This window comes from Microcaecilia unicolor, chromosome 1, assembly GCF_901765095.1.
Source record: "Microcaecilia unicolor chromosome 1, aMicUni1.1, whole genome shotgun sequence".
Taxonomy (NCBI): domain Eukaryota; kingdom Metazoa; phylum Chordata; class Amphibia; order Gymnophiona; family Siphonopidae; genus Microcaecilia; species Microcaecilia unicolor.
Window position 1 is genome coordinate 614,814,074 of NC_044031.1, and position 23,476 is coordinate 614,837,549.

A 23,476-nucleotide genomic window follows, 5' to 3' on the forward strand; every position below is an offset into this window, starting at 1 on the left:
AGGAGTAGACAAGACCAGATGTGTTGGCAATAAAGGGTCATGAAGGTTTCTAATGGGCATGGCACTGTAAGTGCCTTTGGAGTGTCAACTGAGAGGCCTGTGCATCTGTGCTAAATAGAACAGAATTTCAGTGTGGTTAGTGTGGACGTAACATACCAATACATGGAAAAACAGCAGGAATGCAGGCTCCCAGTCCATATCACAGCAACCACGAATGGTACTGTAGCATTAGGAGTGGAACAAGATTATCACAGATTTGTGGAACAAGGATACTATGGATTTTTAGTCTGAATGCTGACAGCCCGCAATATCCAGAGTACCTGAATGTAACTCACCTTGAGCTACTACTGAAAAAGGTGTGAGCAAAATCTAAATAAATAAATAAGTGATGGACTAAGAATTTTTAGTCTGAGTGCTGAGAACCCGCCATGATGATTATTAGAACAGGTAAATCAAAATAACCCCACCACATTAGTGTGAGGACAACTGGAATGAGTGATGGTAATAAGTGTAGTGGGGGCTGTGGAGGAGAAGCTCAGAGAACTGTAGGGCTCTGGGAGGGCATGATATATGATTGATGTGGTCTGTAAGGGTTAAAAGCAGATTTGGGGCTATTTCGTCTCAGAGATAGAGAATCTCATTAGTCAATATGAGATCAGGTGAAGCATGAGCACGGTACAAGGAGATAGCAGGAAAAAAGGGTATAGGGGTGTATGGAACCCGGCACCATGGTTGACTCTACATCCAACGATGTGGGGGCTGTGCTGTTGCTTTGTTGCAGTGCTGACCTGGTTGTTGTCCTTACCCCCATATACCACGGATAGTTCTTTTCTATCTTTTGATTTTCTATATCTTGTTTGTACATCACCTAGCTCTACTAGTTAGTTTGGGCGGTAAGGAAAGTTTAAATAAACCATAGGCCATATGAAAGCATAGGATCTCATTGCATCAGCGAATCAACTGCTATTTGAGGCAAAGGAATTGCAGGAGCAGTGTGCAATTGGAATGTTGTTCCAAGCGCAATGGGACACTTTGGCACTGATAAGCGTTAGCCCATAGATTTTGTCTGAATACAGTACCAAAGGTAAGGGCCACATTTGGCACTGCTGAGCTGTTAGCCCATTCAGTTTGAACAATTCCAGTTGGTTCTCCCATATATGTACTGCTATATATGTATATGTGTCTGTCTCTATATACCTATTTTGACTGGAAGTAAGTATAAGGAGGTCACCTTGGGTAAGCATGGTATGAGGACTGTGTATTTGCTACTGGGCCCTAGTTTATATTTGTTTCCCAGAAGAGGGAGAAGCTTGTAGCCCATAGTCCCCGTTCTGTTGTTAATGAACGTACGAGGAGCTCTGGTTTTGTGTTCCCAATGGAATGGGCTAAGGGTGTACCAGAGATTCAGTGTGTAGGGTCAGGTCATTTCAATAGACCATTGACTGGTTTCAGTCATTAGGTGAAATGGGTTTTAAGCCCTAGGTCTCAGAGTTAAAGTAAAATGAGATTAACCTAAAATACATTGTGAGATGCTTTTCAGAACATCTTACAAACCAGAGTTTTGGGCTAGGCCCCATAGAGAGGAGTGTAGTGGCTTTATTTACAAAACCAATAGCCCATCCTTTTGCAGGAGAATTTATTGAATAGTATGTCTGCTGGGCAGGGCCACTGAGAGACTGAACCGCACCCAGAGCAGGGCTCCCCCTCCCCACGAATGTCGCTGCTGCCACCCCCCATGATCGTCGTCCGCTGGCCCTGCGGCTGCTTTTCCTCTCAGGGCATGCTTGTTTCAAAACCAAGGATGCGTGCCTGAGAGAAAAAGCAGCTGCTCAGCAAGTAATAGACAGAAGTGTAGAGCTGGAGGAAGACCTGCAGTGTCTACTCCTCCGGGTCTTCCCCAGTCTCCAAGGGGGGCCCAGCGCCGGAGATTTCTCTCTGCTGCTCCTGTCAGGATGCGATCACTCAGGTCCCATCAGGAGCAGGGGAGAGAGAGAGAGAGAGAGACGCCGGCACCGGGCCCACCTTAGAGGCCCAGGCCCAAGAAATTTTGCCCCGCCTGCCCCCCCTTTCAGTGGCCCTGCTGCCAGGCCAGACTCCAGGCCATTTCTGACTAATCAGATGGGGACCCAGAGCTTTGGTATTAAGCTAGCAAAGCTCAGGTATTTATTTATTTATTCCCCTTTTGGGGGGGATGGTGTAATCTGCACTCAACTGTAGGGTGGAGATAAATGAGCAGCCCTATAGTCAGCAGGGATTGAGCTTACCTGGAGGAGACCCCAATGGATTTCAAATCCATCCCCTTAACTGTTTGCACAGTAATGAGTGAGTGGGGGTGACCAAGGTAGGGACTGATGGGAAGAACCTGGTTGGCGAGAGCGGTGGAAACCCGTTGGATAGTAGAACGATCAATGGCCGAGAGCATAGAGCAGGACCAGGTTTCCCGGAGTTTGTGCAGTCCTCCTTGGCTCTGGGAAAAATGATTTATTTATTTGGCCTGGTGTATGTCCCATCCTGCTGCGGCATGGTTCTTGTGTGTGTGGCATTAATTGGATCAGTACAACAGATGGTTGGAGACAGAACTGTATAATCTATGCCATTGGCGGGACCCAATCTGATCAGGGGATTGTGTATCAGAGGTTCGGTCTGCTGAATAGCCCCACTCCTGGGCTAAAAGAAAATAGGGGCATAGGAGTTGCCTAAGAAGTCAATGGTTTGAGCCCCGAGGGCTTCAACTCTGGCTTCTCTGATTCTGAGCCTGGAACTAGAGAATGGTAGGCTGCTACAGAAGGTTGACTGGGGAGCTAGATAGCAGGTTCCCCTGAAGGCTTTTTTTTTTTCTTTAACAAGGGTTGTGTATATTGCAGCAGAGACAACATTTCCTTAATGGAAGGGAGATAAGAAAGGTTGTTGCACCATTATAGTAATAGTAAGTAGCCCGAGTCATCAGGGGGGCATATACATTTGCATATGTGTGCAGTTTTATTTGTCTGTTAGGTAGTATGTTTTGAGTGTCAGGCCAGGTAATAGTATGGCCATAACTTGGGTACCTCCGTGGGGCCAGCTCAGCCTGTGAACTGTGGGAGAATGGATAGAAATATGTCATAGCAGTGTTATCGCATACCAGTTGTGATAGGATATGTAAGAACCCTGTTAAACATCTCACAGAAGATATTACAAGTGTCCAGAGATAGTATTATTGTCCTGAGAATAGCCTCACTTCTGTGGAGGGGTTGTAAGGCAGGGAGACTGGTGGAGGTTAGCAAGAACCCTGTCTGAGCTAAGGTTGTACCTGAGATCATGGAGAGCTAATTTGATCTGTCCATGGTGACCAAGGATAGCAGTGGGATTTGGACCATGGTAAGTTGGTTCTCAGCTCATTGCCTGCCACCCTTGACATCTTCTTCCACCCTGTGGAAGCATGAAGGTATGTGGATACACACAAGCCTTGCTGTAGTGGACCTACTTAAGGGCTATCAAGTCCCGAGTTCTATTTCCATAGTGTTTAATCCAAAGTACAAGCGCTGGCAGGTTGTTGAGCACGAGTTCTGTAGTACTTGTTGATGCACGGCTTCCTCTGAGTCCCAGTACAGTGTTTGGGCAATGTTTTGGTTGGGATGGAATGGGACAGTGCACGGTGAGGGCTGCAAGCTGTGCCTTGGTAGGCAACAGGTGAAAAAGAGAGAGAGCTGGCTGGGGGTTTATAGGGGCCCTTCCCAAAATCAGGAAGCAGAGCAGGGAGCGACGGTCCAGATGCTGGTTCATGGAAGGTGGTGCTGATGCCTGACTGATTAATAATAATAATAATAAAACTTTATTTCTAACCTGCTATATACTACTACTACTACTACTATAAATCATTTTTATAGCGCTACCAGTTGTACGCAGCGCTTCACAATTAAACATGAAGAAAAGACCGTCCCTGCTCGAAAGAGCTTACAATCTAAGAGATTTGCCTAGTGAATGGAGTTTCTGGGAAGGAGTGTAGAGAGAGATGAGGGTGGAGAGGTAGTGAGGGGCTGCAGAGTGAATGCACTTATAAGTCACTAAGAGGAGCTTGAATTTTATACGGAAACGGATAGGGAGCCAGTGAAGTGACTTCAGGAGAGGGCTGATGTGGGCATAAGTACATAAGTACATAAGTAGTGCCATACTGGGAAAGACCAAAGGTCCATCTAGCCCAGCATCCTGTCACCAACAGTGGCCAATCCAGGTCAAGGGCACCTGGCACGCTCCCCAAACGTAAAAACATTCCAGACAAGTTATACCTAAAAATGCGGAATTTTTCCAAGTCCATTTAATAGCGGTCTATGGACTTGTCCTTTAGGAATCTATCTAACCCCTTTTTAAACTCCGTCAAGCTAACCGCCCGTACCACGTTCTCCGGCAACGAATTCCAGAGTCTAATTACACGTTGGGTGAAGAAAAATTTTCTCCGATTCGTTTTAAATTTACCACACTGTAGCTTCAACTCATGCCCTCTAGTCCTAGTATTTTTGGATAGCGTGAACAGTCGCTTCACATCCACCCGATCCATTCCACTCATTATTTTATACACTTCTATCATATCTCCCCTCAGCCGTCTCTTCTCCAAGCTGAAAAGCCCTAGCCTTCTCAGCCTCTCTTCATAGGAAAGTCGTCCCATCCCCACTCTCATTTTCGTCGCCCTTCGCTGTACCTTTTCCAATTCTACTATATCTTTTTTGAGATACGGAGACCAGTACTGAACACAATACTCCAGGTGCGGTCGCACCATGGAGCGATACAACGGCATTATAACATCCGCACACCTGGACTCCATACCCTTCCTAATAACACCCAACATTCTATTCGCTTTCCTAGCCGCAGCAGCACACTGAGCAGAAGGTTTCAGCGTATCATCGACGACGACACCCAGATCCCTTTCTTGATCCGTAACTCCTAACGCGGAACCTTGCAAGACGTAGCTATAATTCGGGTTCCTCTTACCCACATGCATCACTTTGCACTTGTCAACATTGAACTTCATCTGCCACTTGCACGCCCATTCTCCCAGTCTCGCAAGGTCCTCCTGTAATCGTTCACATTCCTCCTGCGACTTGACGACCCTGAATAATTTTGTGTCATCGGCGAATTTAATTACCTCACTAGTTATTCCCATCTCTAGGTCATTTATAAATACATTAAAAAGCAACGGACCCAGCACAGACCCCTGCGGGACCCCACTAACTACCCTCCTCCACTGAGAATACTGGCCACGCAATCCTACTCTCTGCTTCCTATCTTTCAACCAGTTCTTAATCCATAATAATACCCTACCTCCGATTCCATGACTCTGCAATTTCTTCAGGAGTCTTTCGTGCGGCACTTTGTCAAACGCCTTCTGAAAATCCAGATATACAATATCAACCGGCTCCCCATTGTCCACATGTTTGCTTACCCCCTCAAAAAATGCATTAGATTGGTGAGGCAAGACTTCCCTTCACTAAATCCGTGCTGACTTTGTCTCATCAGTCCATGTTTTTGTATATGCTCTGCAATTTTATTCTTAATAATAGCCTCCACCATCTTGCCCGGCACCGACGTCAGACTCACCGGTCTATAATTTCCCGGATCTCCTCTGGAACCCTTCTTAAAAATCGGAGTAACATTGGCTACCCTCCAGTCTTCCGGTACTACACTCGATTTTAGGGACAGATTGCATATTTCTAACAGTAGCTCCGCAAGTTCATTTTTTAGTTCTATTAATACTCTGGGATGAATACCATCAGGTCCCGGTGATTTACTACTCTTCAGCTTGCTGAACTGACCCATTACATCCTCCAAGGTTACAGAGAATTTGTTTAGTTTCTCCGACTCCCCCGCTTCAAATATTCTTTCCGGCACCGGTGTCCCCCCCAAAATCCTCCTCGGTGAAGACCGAAGCAAAGAATTCATTTAATTTCTCCGCTACGGCTTTGTCCTCCTTGATCGCCCCTTTAACACCATTTTCGTCCAGCGGCCCAACCGACTCTTTGGCCGGTTTCCTGCTTTTAATGTATCTAAAAAAATTTTTACTATGTATTTTTGCTTCCAACGCTAATTTCTTCTCAAAGTCCTTTTTTGCCCTCCTTATCTCCGCTTTGCATTTGGCTTGGCATTCCTTATGATCTATCCTGTTACTTAACGACTTATATCTATATTTGGAGCATTTAAGCAGGGAACAAAAGTTACATACAAACTAAACTAAACCAGCTGTGCTTTCAAGTGTGGCTGTGAGAAAAGGTCCTCGCAGCAGGACCAAGAGGCTGCAGACTAATCTTTTCTTTTTTTTTGGTAATCCTTGTCTGTGCCTCTGTTGTAGTTGTTGTGTAGTTGGTGCTTAGGCCAAACCTAGGTAGGAAACCAGCTTACAGATCCCCACCTTGCTGCTGCTTGACTCAGCAACTTTAGTGTCATGTTGACATCTCAAACTCGACATCAGAAGTGTGGTGTTCTGTGGGTTGCTACCCCCCCCCCCCCCCCCATGAAGATGACCTCTCCCTGGACACCATAAGAAGTTTGTGTTCAATATCTGGGGTTGCTCCAGTACCCCCATGGTTGGCTGCTATGGTTCGCTGGCAGCAGACTTAGGATAGCACCCTGGTAGGTCTTTTTTTTTTGGGGGGGGGGGGGGGGACCTGATTTCCCATCAGTGGGTGGTACAGTCAGCTGTACACCGCCTTGGATGAATCTCTTCATAAAGGTGGTTAATAAATAAAGTAGTACTACTGTACTATTCTGGAACAGGTAGTAGTATAACCCTGTACCGGGGAAACCTCTATGTGATTGTGGTGCGTGCTGGATCGGTTCCAGCCATCTTTTGCAACCACATTGGTGATGATCTGGTGGGCAAGGTCTGCGCAGAAGTTGGATTGGAGAAGGGTAGAGAGTTCCCAGTGAAGGGGCATGGTTCTGGTGCTTAGATGCTAGCATGGGGGAGATACACCCGGTGGGGGGGGGGGGGGTTAACTTCCAGGCCGTGCCAGCACTACTACAGAGCAATCCTAGTCATAGTCTTACCTTTAAAAAATTTTTGCCCGGGGGGGTGGGGAAAATTACCTTAACTAAAACCCTTTCGAGAGAGAGATCAGAAATGAGGCATGTCGTCGTGATTTGCAGACGGACACTAGATAACTCCTCCAGTGGGTCACCGCTGCACACCCCCTATCAACTCTGGAGGCCGTGTGCTGAAAAAGGGGGCCAGCATTGGGGTTGTGGCACCAATCAGCACTTTGGTGGGAGTGTTCACATAGTTGCTCCTGTGCCTGCAGTGCTTGAAAGGGACCCATTGATGAGACAGGTAGGAGGGGTGGGCGGGGCCTGAAAGCCCGGGGTTGCCGCTAAAGAGGGCAGTGGTTACAGTGAAAGCAGTGTTGCCAGGTGGGCAGTTTTACCGCCCAATTGGGCGGTTTTCCGCGACCCGCCGCGGGAAATTTTTGCCCGCGGCGGGTCGCGGTTTTTTGGGCTTCTTTTTTTTCTTTTCCGCGGTTTTTCGGGCGGTTTTTTCGGCCGCGGGGGGCGGAGTTAGTGACGTTTTGGGCGGGGTTTGATGACGTTTTGGGCGGGGTTAGTGACGTTTTGGGTGGGACCGGTGACGGGGGAGGCGGGGCCGGTGACGGCGGGGGCGGGGCCGGTGACGGCGGGGGCGGGGTTGATGACGGCGGGGGCGGGGTGATGACGCGGGGGTGGGGGTGTCAGGGGCGGGGTTTGAGTTTGGGCGGGTTTTGGGCTGTTTTTACGCTGGATTGGGTGGGAAAAAAATTTTCCACCTGGCAACACTGAGTGAAAGGCGCATGCAGAGGCACTGAGGCAGCACAGGAGTTAGGGCCCACCCTCCCCTCGTGGTTAACAGAGTCCATGGTGGGGTCCTAATGGCGCCGAGGCAGGGCAGGAGTTCGGACCCACCTCTTAATGGTGCCAGTGTGGCCAGATCCCCCAATGCATGCTGCTACTCAGACAGGGGCCGTTTTAGGGTTCCTGGTGGTCAAGTCCTTGAGCAGGCGCTGGGTGTGGCCTAGGATCCTCAATGTGTGCTGCCCTCGGACCAGGGCCATTTCAGGGATCCCAGTGGCCAAGCCCTTGAGAAAGCACTGGATGCAGCCCCAATGAGAGCTGCACTCAGACCGGGACCATTTCTGGGTTCCTGGTGGTGGAGCACTTGTGTACATGCCGGGCACAGCCAAGCCTCCCCGATGTGACCCCCACTCAGAACAGGACCTTGCTGAGTACTTGGGGAAGCAAAGGCAGGGATCTTACTTTTTAGTCTGAAAGCCCCAAGGGAGGGCCCGTTGGTGGCTGTTGGAGAGCTGAAAAATCTGACTGTTGGGGATGGTGGAAAACTAAGTGGGATGGCTGGGACTCGCTCAGCAGGGGCATCTACTGCAGATGCTCAGAGGGATTTAAAATATATATATCTCTGAGCTATTGGAGAGCATTTCCATCCAAGGGGAGGGTCGGATGGCATCATCTATATGTGACTGACGCATCCTGCTTGTCCTAGGAGAAAGCCAAAGACAAGTTGGAGACAGTCCAGAGTACGGCTAGCAAAACAATACAGAGTCTCTGCACCAAAATCCATGCAGGATAAGCCTTACAGACCCAAGCAGAGAAAGAGGAGACAGGATAGAGACATTCAAATCCAGCCTTCTTTTATTTGTGGCTCATCAAACCTCAGTCCTGCCTGTTTATAAAATTAGCAACTCTCAATTGTTACCATACCTCAGAATTCACAATTACGATTTCACTTTGTTTTATTTCAGTGTATATATTTTTTTAATTTATTAGCTGTCAGGCAATACATATCATTTTGAGAACCATTAAAAACAAGAAACTCCTGTAGGCATCAGGATATGATAATGCAGTCAGCAACCTTATTTTATGTTTTTGTTTTCAAGTCTCTCTTTCTTTCTGTAGGAGCTGCTGCCTCCCTTCCCCCCCCCCCCCCAAACACTTCCTCATTGAGGGGTGCCTTTGCTTTTCCCCCCTGATGGATTTTAATGGAGTTTGCAGGCTTTGGGCCCTTTCATTGTTAAACGCCTTGCTCTGGGGGCTGCTGGGTGCACTGACAGCTCCTCGTTTAGGCTGGATGAAGAAAGCGGGAGGGGTGCTTAGAAACATCAAGAACAATCTTAATTATTCAAACTAACAAGACGTCAGGCAGGAGAGGAGGTCTGCATTGCATAAAGAAATGGTTTCATCTGGCAGTGACGGCGGCACTTCCTGAGACTCCAGAAGAATGGCATTTAGCTTCCTTATGAAAAAAAAAGCATCGCTGGCCCCTCATTATACACATTTTAACACTCACATGCAATTCTTTTATAGGGATGATGGAGCTGCTGGGGACCTGTGGCAGGATTATGATGTAAGGGACCCCCTGGGACAGAGGTGGATTCTGGCATTACATAAGCAAATGTTTATTTTTTTGAAGGCTGTTCAAGGTAGGAAGTCTCAGGATTTAGGGCCCTACTCAACGACCCATGTACAGGGTAATTCTACCACAGAGGGCCTCCATTAGGTGCCCCAGAGATGTGAAGTGAAAGCCTATCCTATATGGACACTTGGGAGCCGATACTGAGACCATGGGAGGGAGCTCAGCTAACTCCTGCGGTCATGGCGAACCTGGAAATTCAATTCTGGGGCCATATCTGGAGACTGGCATTGAATTTCTGGGGGGTGTTGGCCGCTAAAACATAGCCAGTTAAGCAGATATTCGTTGAGTGACCCTACTAAGTTAAAGCAGCCAAATGTAGACCTGCTATTTACATGGGGCTATTTGGCCTCTAAACTTAGCCAGTCAACCAATGAATATTAGTGCTAACTGGCTATGTTGCGCAACATAGCAGGTGACCAAGCTAGCCACTAAGCACTAATATTCAGCCAAGATAGCCAGCTATCTAGCACTGAATATTAGTGCTTAGCCGGCTTTACACTATTTAACTGGCCAGGAGCCATTCCTAGTCAGTTAAATATTTGTAAATATCGGCCAGTTGGGTGTCTAAGTGTTGTTATTCAATACTATTGCACATTGTCCTCCTCACTCTAGAAACTTGCACCCAATTTGACATGTAGGGCCAAATTCAGTAAATGATGTTGAAATGCAGGTGCCAGAAAGATCTGCGCTAATCTCGCATTCTATAAAGGGCGCTCCGCGATAAGCAACCTTTATAGACTAGCGCTTTGCTTCGATTCCCGTATCTGGTAAAAATCCTGGCATGCAAGTTGGATACACAACCCAGGAATTCTATAACACTACGTCTAAATTTTTGGAACACCCCTGCCCTACTTCTGCCCCTACCATGGCCATCTCCACTTTTGGGTTAAGCATGAGACAGTTTGGGCGTGCAGCAGAGCTCCAAATTAGTGCCAATTAATTCCAATAACTGTTAATGGTCTGTATCTGCCCTGCACACCCAAATTTCGACAACCTTTATAGAATTTGGATGTTAGCGTGTAAAGTTGTTCACCCAAGTTATGTTATCTGCACATAAAATAATTGTATAATTAGCTGCTAATTGGCATTAACAACCAATTGGCTATAATTGGTGTTAATTGGCACTAATTAGCAGTGACACGTAACTGCCCTTAGTCAGGCCCCAATGCTCAGAACTCCAGCGTTGTACTGAACACTGCCGGAGAAACAGCGCCGAAACAGCACCCCAGAACAACTCCCTAATGCTCGATGCTAATGAGATGCAAATATAGGCGTGCTCATAGCACTGAGCATTAGGGAGGATAGTGTCTGGCACATGCCCAGAACACCAGAGGGGGAGGAGGGAAGGAGGAAGAGGTGCCGGTTTCCAACTCTGCACTTTAGAAGATATAACCTCCTCTAATCATGTTGGGGAGAGGTTTTCTGTTTTATAGTGATGCCTCTGCATTTATGCCCTGATGTACTATCCACTGAATATAGATTTCCAGTAAGAGCTTTAAGTTTAATCACATTTGCTTATCTATTTTCTTGAATAGTGGCGTAAAAAAGAAACCTTTCAAAGCGGAAGCACTTACTGTACACAAGTTTGCAGATTCCTACTTTATATACCATACAGTAGAGCTGTAAGGTATATAAGGCCCCCTTTAAAGTAGAGGTCAGTAGACTGCTATTGGACTTGGGAGGTGCATGGGTGGATCAGGAGTGTGGACCTGGCATGGGCATGGGTAGGTCAGGGGCATGGACCTAGGAGGTGCATGGACAGGTCAGGGGCTTGAACCTGAGAGGGGCATGGGCAGGTCGGGGGTGGGGGCCTGGGAGGTGCATAGGCAGGTCAGGGGCTTGGACCTGGGAGGGACATGGACAAGTCAGGGGTGTAGACCTGGGTAGTGCATGGTTAGGTCGGGGGCAGGGGTCTGGGAGGTGCATAGGCAGGTCAGGGGTGTAGACCTGGGAGGGACATGAGCAGGTCAGGGGCATGGCTTGAACTTACATGCACATCTTATAGAATACTTGCAGTCACATACCTATAACTGCCTACAGTTAGGCGCAAGCATTTACACCACCCGAGCTAGCATAAGCACTCACACCTAAAGTTATGTATGTACTGTGGACTTACACCAATATTGTACAACAGCAACAGTATGCACAATTGCTGATAGAGAACTCAAGCTCAGCATGAATATTAGTGTGCACAGAGGTGTCCCTGTTTACTCCTGCCATAGACCTGACATAAATGGGGACACCTAAGCTGCTGATTTTCAAAAGAGAAAAGTGTCTCAAAAGCTGTAGATGGACGTTTTCATAGGAAAACATTAAAATCGGGATTTTCAAAACTCAGATTGGAGATATTTTTCTCTGCAGTTTGTCTAAATTGCAAGGGGGCATGTTGGGAGTGGGTTTTGGGTGAGATTTGAGCAAGCCCACAAAGAGGGGCATAATCGAACGGGGCGCCCAAGTGGGAGGAGCCAGAATTCGTAGTGCACTGGTCCCCCTGACATGCAAGGACACCAACCAGGCACTGCAGTGGACTTCACAAATTGCTCCCAGGTGCATGGCTCCCTTACCTTGGGTGCTAAGTCCCCCCAAAACCCACTCCCCACAACTGTACACCACTACCATAGCCCTAAGGGGTGAAGGGGGGCACCTACATGTGGGTACAGTGGGTTTCAGGTGGGTTTTGGAGGACTCACATTTACCACCACAAGTGTAACAGGTGGGGGGGGGGGGGTGGGCCTGGGTCCGCCTGCCTGAAGTGCACTGCTCCCACTAAAACTGCTCCAGGGGCCTGCATACTACTGTCATGGAGCTGGGTATGACAACTGAGGCTGGTATATAAGCTGGCAAAAAAAAAAATTACATTTTTTTTTTAGGGTGGGAGGGGGTTGGTGACCATTAGGGGAGTAAGGGAAGGTCATTCCCGATACCTTCCGGTGGTCATCTGGTCAGTTCAGGCACCTTTTCACAGCTTAGTCACAAGAGAAAAATGGACCAAGTAAAGTCAGCCAAGTGCTCAACAGGTACGCCCTTCTTTTTTCCATTATCAGCCGAGGACACCCATCTCTTAATCACGCCCCAGTCCCGCCTTCACTATGGGGCCGACACACCCCCGTGAACTTTGTTCGTCCCCGCGACGGGAAGCAGTTGAGGACGCCCAAAATCAGCTTTCGATTATGCCGATTTGGGCGACCCTGAGAGAAGGACACCCATCTCCCGATTTGTGTCAGAAGATGGGCGCCCTTCTCTTTCGAAAATAAGCCTGAAAGTGTCAGCTACAATTTTTCATGGGAAATGGAACAAGACAAAAACGTCTAAAGTAAAACTTGGGACATTTATCCAGACCTGTTCAGTCACAACTAAGTCACAAAAAGGTGCCCTAACTGACCACTGGAGGGATTAAGGCATGAGCCCCCCCTTTAATTCCCCAGTGGTCACTGACCTCCTATTACCCCCATAGATGTGACACTGACAGTACATACCAGGCTCTGTGACATCTTCAGATGTTATAATCATTCCTATTAGAGCAGCAACCTGGTCCCAGGAGTAGGCTAGTGGTCAGTGGACTGTAGACAAAAGGACCCAGGTCCATATCCCACTCTAACTAGTGAACTTGTGATAGAAATTGTGAGCCTTCCGAATCCACAAAACTGAACCTACTACTAATCATTTCTATAGCACTACTAGAAATAGTCAGTGCTGTACACATTATATGCAGGTACTTTGTCCCTAGAGGGCTCATAATCTAAGTTTTTGTACCTGGGGCAATGGAGGGTTAAGTGACTTGCCCAAGGTCACAAGGAGCTGCAGTGGGAATTAAACCCAGGTTGTCAGGATCAAAGCCCACTGCACTAACCATTAGGCTACTCCTCCTCACATACAGATGGGCCGATGATCAGAAGCAAATACAGGCGCTAGAGGCTGTTAGCACCATACTAGCACCTGCGTTTGCTACCACCCCATGATTAGAGCCCCCGAGCATGTGAAACAATGTGCTCGCAGGCTCTGAATGCAATAAGCATGCAAATGCATGCAAAACAGGGCTCTTAGTGCAAATAGCATGCAAATGCATGCTAAACCTATTCATCCCCAATGATCAGTAACCAGTTCGCCAGACCTGTCAAACAAGTGTGGGAGGATTGTCAAGTACAGGAGGATTGCGCTCAGGCACAATCCTCCCGCACTTCTACCCCATGATCAGAGAGAACTGCGTGCTTAAATTTGCATGCAGTTATCTCTGATCATAGGTGCGGTAAAGCCCCGCTCTGTTCCAGCACTGTTTTTAGAGCGCTTTTGATCATCTGCCCAAGAATGACCTATGGAACACCTCTGAACATCATTTGACATGCTTGTATGTGTTATCAACCGACTGAGCAAACGTCTTGACGGTACTACGTAAGCCACATTGAGCCTGCAAATAGGTGGGAAAATGTGGGGTACAAATGCAATAAATAAATGCTAAGGATGTGCACAAGACAACATTTTCAGTTTGATTTGGGGATTTTTTTATTATCACTTTCCTGATTTGTAGACTTGTTTCTTCCTTACTTCATACTTTTATTTTACTAAATTTTGAATGTACATTAGAACTTTTCATATACACAAATTGACTTAACACATGTTATTTGTTAAATAAACTTTGCATGCTGTAAATGTTTTTAAGATGTTTTAGCAAACAATCCAGCTTATAATCGAACGAGAATAACGCCCAAGTTCCGACCTAAATCGGGAGATGGGCGTTCTTCTCACAAAAACAAATAAAGCGGCATAATCGAAAGCCGAACTTTGGACGCTTTCAACTGCACTCCGTCGCGGATGCGGACAAAGTTGACGGGGGAGTGTCGGAGGCGTGGTGAAGGCGGAACTGGGGCGTGGTTATCACCCGAACAGAGATGGGCGCCCTTCGCCGATAATGGATGCGTTTGTAGCTAGAATTTAGGGCACTTTTCCTGGACCCTGTTTTTTGACGAATAGGGCCCCAAAACGTGCCCTAAATGACCAGATGACCCCCAGAGGGAGTCGGGGATGACCTCCCCTGACTCCCCCAGTGGTCACTAACCCCCTCCCACCACAACAAATGATGTTTCACAACTTTTTACTTTCACCCTCAAATGTCATACCCTCCTCCCAAGCAGCAGTATGCAGGTCCCTGGAACAGTTGTTAGGGGGTGCAGTGGACGTCAGGCAGGTGGACCCAGGCCCATCCCCCCCTACCTGTTACAATTGTGCTGCTTAATGCTACTAGTCGTCCAACCCCCCCCCAAACCCCCTGTACCCACATGTAGGTGCCCCCCTTCACCGCTTAGGGCTATAGTACTGGTGTAGACTTGTGGGCAGTGGGTTTTGAGGGGGATTTGGGGGGCTCAACACCCAAGGGAAGGGTGCTATGCACCTGGGAGCTCTTTTACCTTTTTTTTTTGTTTTTGTAAAAGTGCCCCCTAGGGTGCCCGGTTGGTGTCCTGGCATGTGAGGGGGACCAGTGCACTATGAATCCTGGCCCCTCCCACGAACAAATGCCTTGCATTTATTCGTTTTTGAGCTGGGCGATTTCATTTTCCATTATCGGTGAAAAGCAAAAACGCCCAGCTCACACCTTGGCGAATAAAGCATGGGCGTCTATTTTTTTTAAAAAATACGGTTCACTCCGCCCCTTCACGGACCCGTTCTCGGAGATTAACGCCCATGGAGATAGGCGTTTCTGGTCGATTATGCCCCTCAATGCATTCTAATGAATGAACATCCCTATGGGATGCAGCATAATAAGGGAGATTTGATATACTGCCTTTCTGTAGTTAGAATCAAAGTGGTGTGCCTATTATACAGGTACTTATTTTGTACCTGAGGCAATAAAGGGTTAAGTGACTTACCTAGAATCACAAAGAGCTGCAGTGGGAATTGAACCTAGTTCCCGTGGTTCTCAGGCTACTGCACTAACCATTAGGCTACTTCTATTGATAGGAGACACCTGCAGACCCGGGGGCTTTTGTAGTGGTGTATGGTTAGGTACAGTAGGTTTTTAGGTGTTCCTGGAGGGCTCGCAATATGAAACAGTGGCGTAGACAAGGGTGGGCTCGGGTGGGCCCAGGCCCACCCACTTTGGGCTCAGGTCCACCCAGTAGCAGCACACTTATGATGTGGCTGGCAGGGATCCCCAAGCTCCACCAGCCGAAAACTCCCGACAACTGTCCCACCTGCAGCAAAAAGTGACTAATACATACTGCTTGCACCAGCCCCACAGCCTTCCCTCTGATGTATTCCCACCTATGTGGAAACAGGAAGTTGCATCAGAGGGAAGGCTATGGGGCCAACATTAGCAGTGTGTATTAGTTGCTGCTCACTACCGGTGAAAATCTGCTATTTAAAAGATATGCAGGGGAGGGGGGATATTTGAGAGACCATATGGAATGCAGTTGAGAGAGGGTGAGACCAAATCACTTGTGGGACAAGGCGGAGTTCTACTGCCCACCCATCTTGGGCCCATCCCCACCCAAAATTGGGTGTCTGGCTACGCCCCTGAAAGGGTGTTAAGGTGGGATTTGGACCTGAGTCCCTTTATGTGAAGTCCACTGCACTGACCACTAGGCTGCCCTTCTGTTCTACTGGGATGCATGTGTGGCCAGTTTACTGGGAATATCCCTACGGCTTGTTTTTCTCTAAGACATTTTTTTTAATGGTACCTAAGGAAATACAAACTGAGCACAAAAGCATCTTTGAATTTTTAGAGATTTTTTTGAATTTTAACAAAAATATGTTTTTCTGGTTCAAAAAGTGCTACGGTCAGGATGAGAATTCTAGATCTTATCAAAAATGCCCCTCAAAATGTGATAGACATGGGCACACCTTACAGTATTCTATAAGCCCTACCTATTGCCTGCCCGTGTCAGTGCCCCCTTTACAAATATGCACTATGAGCAGATTCAGTAAATGGCACTCAAAATTAGGCTCCAGGAAAAACCTGCGCCAAGCTATTCTTTAAAGGGTGCTCCAGACTGAATACCCCTGACCCGCCCATGCCCCTCTCATGGCCACACCCCCTTTTGGGTTGTGCACAAGACACTCTGGGCGCTCAGCATTATAGAATAATTCATAGGCAGATCTGTGTATCAATTCAAATTAGTACCAATTGACGCTCGCTAATTAGTTTGTGTTGGGATCTAGAATCCAGGAGTATGCCATGTGACTGCCTATTGGCAAAGAATTTAGGGGTCCTTTTACTAAGCTGCAGGGAAAAGGGCTTTGCGGTAGCAACAGTGGCCATTTCTCCTGTGCGTCAGGCAGGGGCATAGCCAGACTTCGGTGGGAGGGGGGTCTGGAGCCTGAGGTGAGGGGCATATTTTAGCCCCCGCCCCCCCCCCCCCCCCGCCACCACCGCCACCACCACTACCAACAACTTTGACCCCCCCCCTGCCAACGACCCTCTCAACACCCCGCCACCGCCGTCAGCTACCTTTGCTGGCGGGGGACCCCAACCCCCGCCAGCCGAGGTCCTCTTCTTCTGGTGCAAGGCTTCGTTCTATTTCTGTGAGTCTGACGTCCTGCACGTACATGCAGGATGTCAGACTCACAGAAACAGAACGAAGCATTGCGCCGGAAGAAGAGGACCTCGCTGGCTGATCTGCAAGGCTTCGTTCTGTTTCTGCGAGTCTGATGTCCTGCACGTACGTGCAGGATGTCAGACTCACAGAAACAGAACGAAGCATTGCGCCGGAAGAAGAGGACCTCACTGGCTGATCTGCAAGGCTTCGTTCTGTTTCTACGAGTCTGATGTCCATGCAGAACGTCAGACTCACAGAAACAGAACAAAGCCTTGCGCCGGAAGAAGAGGACCTCGGCTGGCGGGAGTTGGGGTGCCCCGCCAGCAAAGGTAGCCGACGGTGGTGGCAGGGGAGGGTTGACAGCGGGAGGGGGGTCGAGAGGGTCGTCGGCAGAGGGGTCCAGGGCCAAATCTATGGGGGCCCGGGCCCCCGTGCCCCCACGTAGCTACGCCACTGGCATCAGGGCCATTTTTACCTGCAGCAGATAAAAAGCCACTAAAAACATGGCCATGCGATATAATTACTTTACTGCATGGCTATGCAGGGTGGAGCACTTACCGCCACACATTGAGGTGGGAGTAAGGGCTCCTGTGGTAACCCGGTCGGTAACCAGGCAGTGTGCAGCAATGCCCAATTACTGTCATGTTAGCGCCATGCTATAAAATAAAAAATGTTTTCCAGCACGCCGAAAATGGCGCACACTCAAGGCAGAACTACCACCGACAGCCGTGTTGGGTCGGCAGCAGTTCCAAGTTACTATCGTTTTGTAAAATGGTCTCTTAGTGACTCCTGTGTGGCAGGCTGAAAACATGCAGAAAAGGCCTTGCTTTCTGCTTCTGGAGAAAGTTCCATGGACCGTGAACCAGAAGGCACAGGAAATTGCAACAAAGTGCCTTTTACCATCCATCCCAGGTGTGTATCCCATTTTCACAGCCAGCACATGCCCTCCTGTAGCTTCAGCAGCAGCACCTGACCCTTGGCAGGCTCGCAAGTAGTATAGAAAAGAGACCATTTTTTTAAAGGGGTTTCTCACATGCATCATGTTCTCTCCTCTGCTCATCACATATTTAATTAAATCAAAAGCTCAACCTCTTCTGATAAAATAACCCAGTGAAAAATTAATCAGTTGTGAAAAAAAATGTAAGCGATAGAATGTTACAGAATGCAAACCTTCATCTGATTAGCCATGGAAAGAAAGTAATTTCAGGTAAAATAACCCCCCTAGCCATTCATCTGCAGAATATCCATTTTCTATTTACATTTAAGAATAACAATTATCCCTTACAACAGCAGAAGATTTCCTGCCTGATAATGGTGAGATGCAAAGAATTTTAAACAGGAAGGGGGGGGGACGACAGTTTAGCTATTTAACACCAGGTAAATTGGAGCCACTTTTCTCTCCTTTCAACATAATACAATGGTGTCGAGAAGGTCCTATTGGGAAAAGAAATGATGTTTCACTAACTGTAAAATTGTCTCTTGGTGCTATGTGAAAATTAACTAAAGGTGATGATGTGATCGCACAGTTCTCTTGAAGGGATTTTATAGTCTCAAAAGAGTGCACACAGCTTAATATCTTTGTATAACTCGTCATGTCGGTTCAAAGCAGTTCTTATATTCTAATGTTCCTACTGAAAGGTCTCAGAACCTGTGAACATCCACTGGAACATGTGAATCTGAATTGTGCTTTGGATTGCATTTGTTATGGATTTGTTCCTTGCTTAACTGCTAAATATATATTCCCCCAGATTCATAAGAACATAAGTATTGCCATACGGGGACAGATCGAAGGTCTATCAAGCCCAGCATCTTGTTTCCAACAGTGGCCAATCCAGGTTACAAGTACTTGGCATGATCCCAAAACAGTATAATACATTTTATGCTGCTTATCCTACAAATAAGCAGTGGATTTTCCCCAAGTCCATCTTAATAATGGCTTTTGGACTTTTAGGAAACTATCCAAACCTTTTTTTTAAACCCCACTAAGCTAACTGCTTTTACTACATTCTCTGGCAACAGATTCCAGAGTTTAATTACACATTGAGTGAAAAAATATTTTCTCTGATTTGATTATAGCTTCATTGCATGCTCCCTAGTCGTAGTATTTTTGGAAAGTGTAAACGAGCGATTCACATCTACCCATTCCACTCCACTCATTATTTTATAGACTTCTGTCATATCTCCCCTCAGCCGTCTTTTCTCCAAGCTGAAGAGCCCTAGCCATTTTAGCTTTTCCTCATAGGGAAGTCATCCCATCCCCTTTATCATTTTTGTCGCCATTCTCTGTACCTTTTCTAATTCCACTATATCTTTTATGAGATGCGGTGACCAGAACTGCACACAGTATTCAAGGTGCAATGAGGCATTATAACATCCTCATTTTTGTTTTCCATTCCTTTCCTAATAACACCTAACATTGTATTTGCTTTCTTAGCCACCACCACACACTGAGCAGAGGGTTTCAATGTATCATCAACGATGACACCTAGATCCCTTTCCTGGTCGGTGACTCCTAATATGGAACTTTGCGTTACATAGCTATTGTTTGGGTTCTTCTTTCCCACATGCATCACTTTGCACTTGCGCACATTAAATGTCATCTGCAATTTGGATGCCCAGTCTCCCAGTCTCGTAACGTCCTCTTGTAATTTTTCATAATCCTTTTGCAATTTAATAACACCTTTATCTACATGTTTGTTCACCCCTTCAAAGAAATGTAGTAGATTGGTGAGGCAAGATTTCCCTTCACTAAATCCCTGTTGGCTTTGTCTCATTAATCCATGCTTTTGAATATGCTCTGTAATTTTGTTCTTTATATTAGTCTCTACCATTTTGGCCAGCACCAACGTCAGGCTCATGGGTCTCTAATTTTTTTTTTTTGTTACATTTGTACCCCGCGCTTTCCCACTCATGGCAGGCTCAATGCGGCTTACATGGGGCAATGGATGATTAAGTGACTTGCCCAGAGTCACAAAGAGCTGCCTGTGCCGGGAATCGAACTCAGTTCCTCAGTTCCCCAGGACCAAAGTCCACCACCCTAACCACTAGGCCACTCCTCCATCACATCATTTCCCAGATCACCTCTGGAACGTTTTTTAAAATCGATGTTACACAAAGGTACTGGAGCCCGTTTCATACAGACACCGGTGGGTTCAACGTGGAATTACCTTAGTGGTAGAATCTCTCAAGGCTCTGCATTATCATCAATTTTGTTCAATATTTATTTACAACCATTTGCAGATATGTTAAAGGCCTAGAGACTTCATGCTATGATATATGTTGAAGACATTCATATTTTGGGTTGATCTCTCGGTTCTTGTATGAACTAATGAGCAAAATCGATAAATGGATGAAAACTCATCAATTTGCACTGAATCTTGAAAAGACAGACCTGTTACAGATCAGGCATCCCACAATTCAGATGAGTGTTTCCTCTAATGTGAGATCTTGGAGTACATTTTGCTGAGCTTTTGTTGGTCAAAGATCAGATAAAGTATGGTGACATTTGCTATTTATTATATGTTGCTTCTCCTCAAATGATTGTTTTCTTTGTTACTGTATGATTTTAGGCGATGATTTTGACTGGTCTGGATTATTGTAATTCTTTATGTCTAGGTTTATCAACAAAACATATAGGGGCATTGCAATTAATACAAAATGCCCCTGCCAGACATTTTTTGACTGAGGTAATTGAGGATATTTCCCCTGTAATCTGTGCATTCCACTGGTTGCCTTGTTACAAAGAGCACAGATTAAGGAGTGTTGGTTAATGCTGCACCCTATTGAATAAACCTTTGTGCTGGTATTGTCCTGAATAAACCTTTGGACACTATACTATACTAGTATACTATGCCATGCTTTGTATTGTTATTTGAATATTTTTACTGCTGTAAATGTCTATAGCTTATATTTGATTTATTCTTACTGTACACCGCCTTGAGTGAATTTCTTCAAAAAAGTGGTAAATAAATCCTAATAAATAAATAGGAGCAAACAAACCTCACTCAGGGACCCCTGGATAAATGTATACTTAGCTTTCATTAGCAGCAGGGAATAAAAAGGAATTGGACTTCAGGTAGAAATTGCTGTTTTGCTCCAGATGACAATCAGCACAATCAGAAGGTAATCACAGCAGACAGATAGGCACAGGAACAGTGTGAACCATCATCTGCTCCTGCCCTGAGGAAAGTAAGAACAGCAGCAGATTACAGACACCAGCTCTAAAGTTACAAGACCATGCATTGGTCTTGGCATTAATGTCTATAGAAGATGTTTCAGCAAAGTCCTGGGTGAATGTTCCAAATGAGTGCCCTCAAAGAATGTCCCACAATACAGATTATACTCTCTACACTCAAGAGGCAGTGGTTTCTCTAGCCAATCAGAAACATAGAAACATGCAAACACTTGTTTACAACAGGTGTCCAGGGATCAGTGAGAACCAGGAGATGTTCCCATCTCACTGTATATTATTGTATCTTTCAAAGATTGATAAAAGGAAGATTAGGAAAGGTGGCAAATTGGGCAATGCTATAATAATGGAGTGGCCTAGTGGTTAGGGTGGTGGACTTTGGTCTTGGGGAACGGAGGAACTGAGTTCGATTCCCACTTCAGGCACAGGCAGCTCCTTGTGACTCTGGGCAAGTCACTTAACCCTCCATTGCCCCATGTAAGCCGCTTTGAGCCTGCCATGAGTGGGAAAGCGTGGGGTGCAAATGTAACAAAAATAAAAATAATAGGTGATTTCAATTACCCCAATATTGACTAGATAAATGTTATATCAGGGAGTACCAGGAAGATAAAATTTCTAGATGTAATAAATGACTGTGTCATGGTCTCAGGCTCTAAACAGGACAGTCACAGACTCTGGAACAGCGTGAGCCCTTGGGCTACTGTTGATGAGCGTCAGCAGCAGGCAAAACCCTCCAACCAGGACTGGACTAAACAAGCAAGAATGGAACAACAGGACTGGAGCTGAAGCTGTAGACAGGCAGGGCTGGAACAACAGGACTGGAGCTGAATCTGTAGGCAGGCAGTGCTGGAACAGACAGGACTGGAACTGAAGCTTTAGACTGGCAGTGCTGGAACAGACAGGACTGGAACAACAGGACTAGAGCTGAATCTGTAGGCAGGCAGTGCTGGAACAGACAGGACTGGAACTGAAGCTTTAGGCAGGCAGGGCTGGAACAGACAAGATTGGAACAAACAGGACTGGAGCTGAAGCTGTAGGCAGACAGGACTGGAGCTGAAGCTGAAGGCAAACAGGACTGGAACAACAGGACTGGAGCTGAAGCTCACTCAAGGCTCTGCCACACGGCACTTAAGGATAAAGGGAAGCCACTCAAAGACAAGCTGGGGAACTAAGCAGAAGAGCTAAGCCTAGGCACAAACAAACAGGAAAACCAAAGCAGAAGTGCTAACCCTAGCACACAGACAGACAGAAAAAACAGAAGTGCCATACAGGCACACTACCTAGGAAACAGGACAGAAGTGCTAAAAAAGCACACCAACTGGGGAAACAGGGCAGAAGTGCTAACAAGCACACCGACAAACCTGGAGACCTTTGGCTTTGCAAAGGCCCTGAATGAATGTCCACCACTTCCTTATAAAGGCCCTCACTAATGATGTCACAACTACAGGACAGAGGTAGGAAACACACTGGAAGTAGAAATACTACAGGAAAGAAGCAACAATGCAAGGGGAAAGAACAGACAGGAGCCAGCTCAGAAGCTGACCATCGGGAAATAGGGTGAGTCAAAGAGGAGTCATGACCACAGTCGTGACAGACTGCTTTTTGGAGCAGCTGGTCCAGAAACCGACAAAAGGGGAAGCCATTTTGCATCTGGTCCTTGGTGGCGTGCACGGCATAGTGCAAGAGATGGTGGTGTTGGGTCCCCTGGGAAACAGTGATCATAACATGATCAAGTTTGAGTCACTATATGGGATGAAACCACAAAAGAAATCTACCTTAACTGCATTTAATTTTCAAAAGGGTGACTATAATAAAAAGAAGAAAATGGTTAAAAAGAAACTAAAAGAATTGGCTGCAAAGGTTAGGACACTAAATCAGGCATGGACGTTATTCAAAAATACCATCTTGGAAGCCCAGTCCAGATGCATTCCACGTATTTTCAAAGGCCCTGCTGGCCGTGGGGGCGGTGTTGGACTACTTCTCTCTCCCTCCTCCAGATTTCAACCCCTTCTTCCACCTCAATCTCACTGTTTTTCCTCCTTTGAAGTCCACTCTATCCGCCTTTTCTCTCCTCTGCCTCTTCGAATAGCAGTCATTTATCGTCCCCCTGATAAGTCCCTTTCATCCTTTCTCAGTGACTTTGACGCCTGGCTTGCCTTCTTCCATGATCCTTCCTCCCCCTCTCTCATCCTTGGTGACTTTAATATTCCTGCTAATGATCCTTCCAACTCTTATATTTCCAAGTTACTCGCTTTAACGTCGTCCTTTAATCTCCAACTATGCTCCACCTCCCCCACTCATCAAAATGGTCACTGTCTTGATCTCATCTTC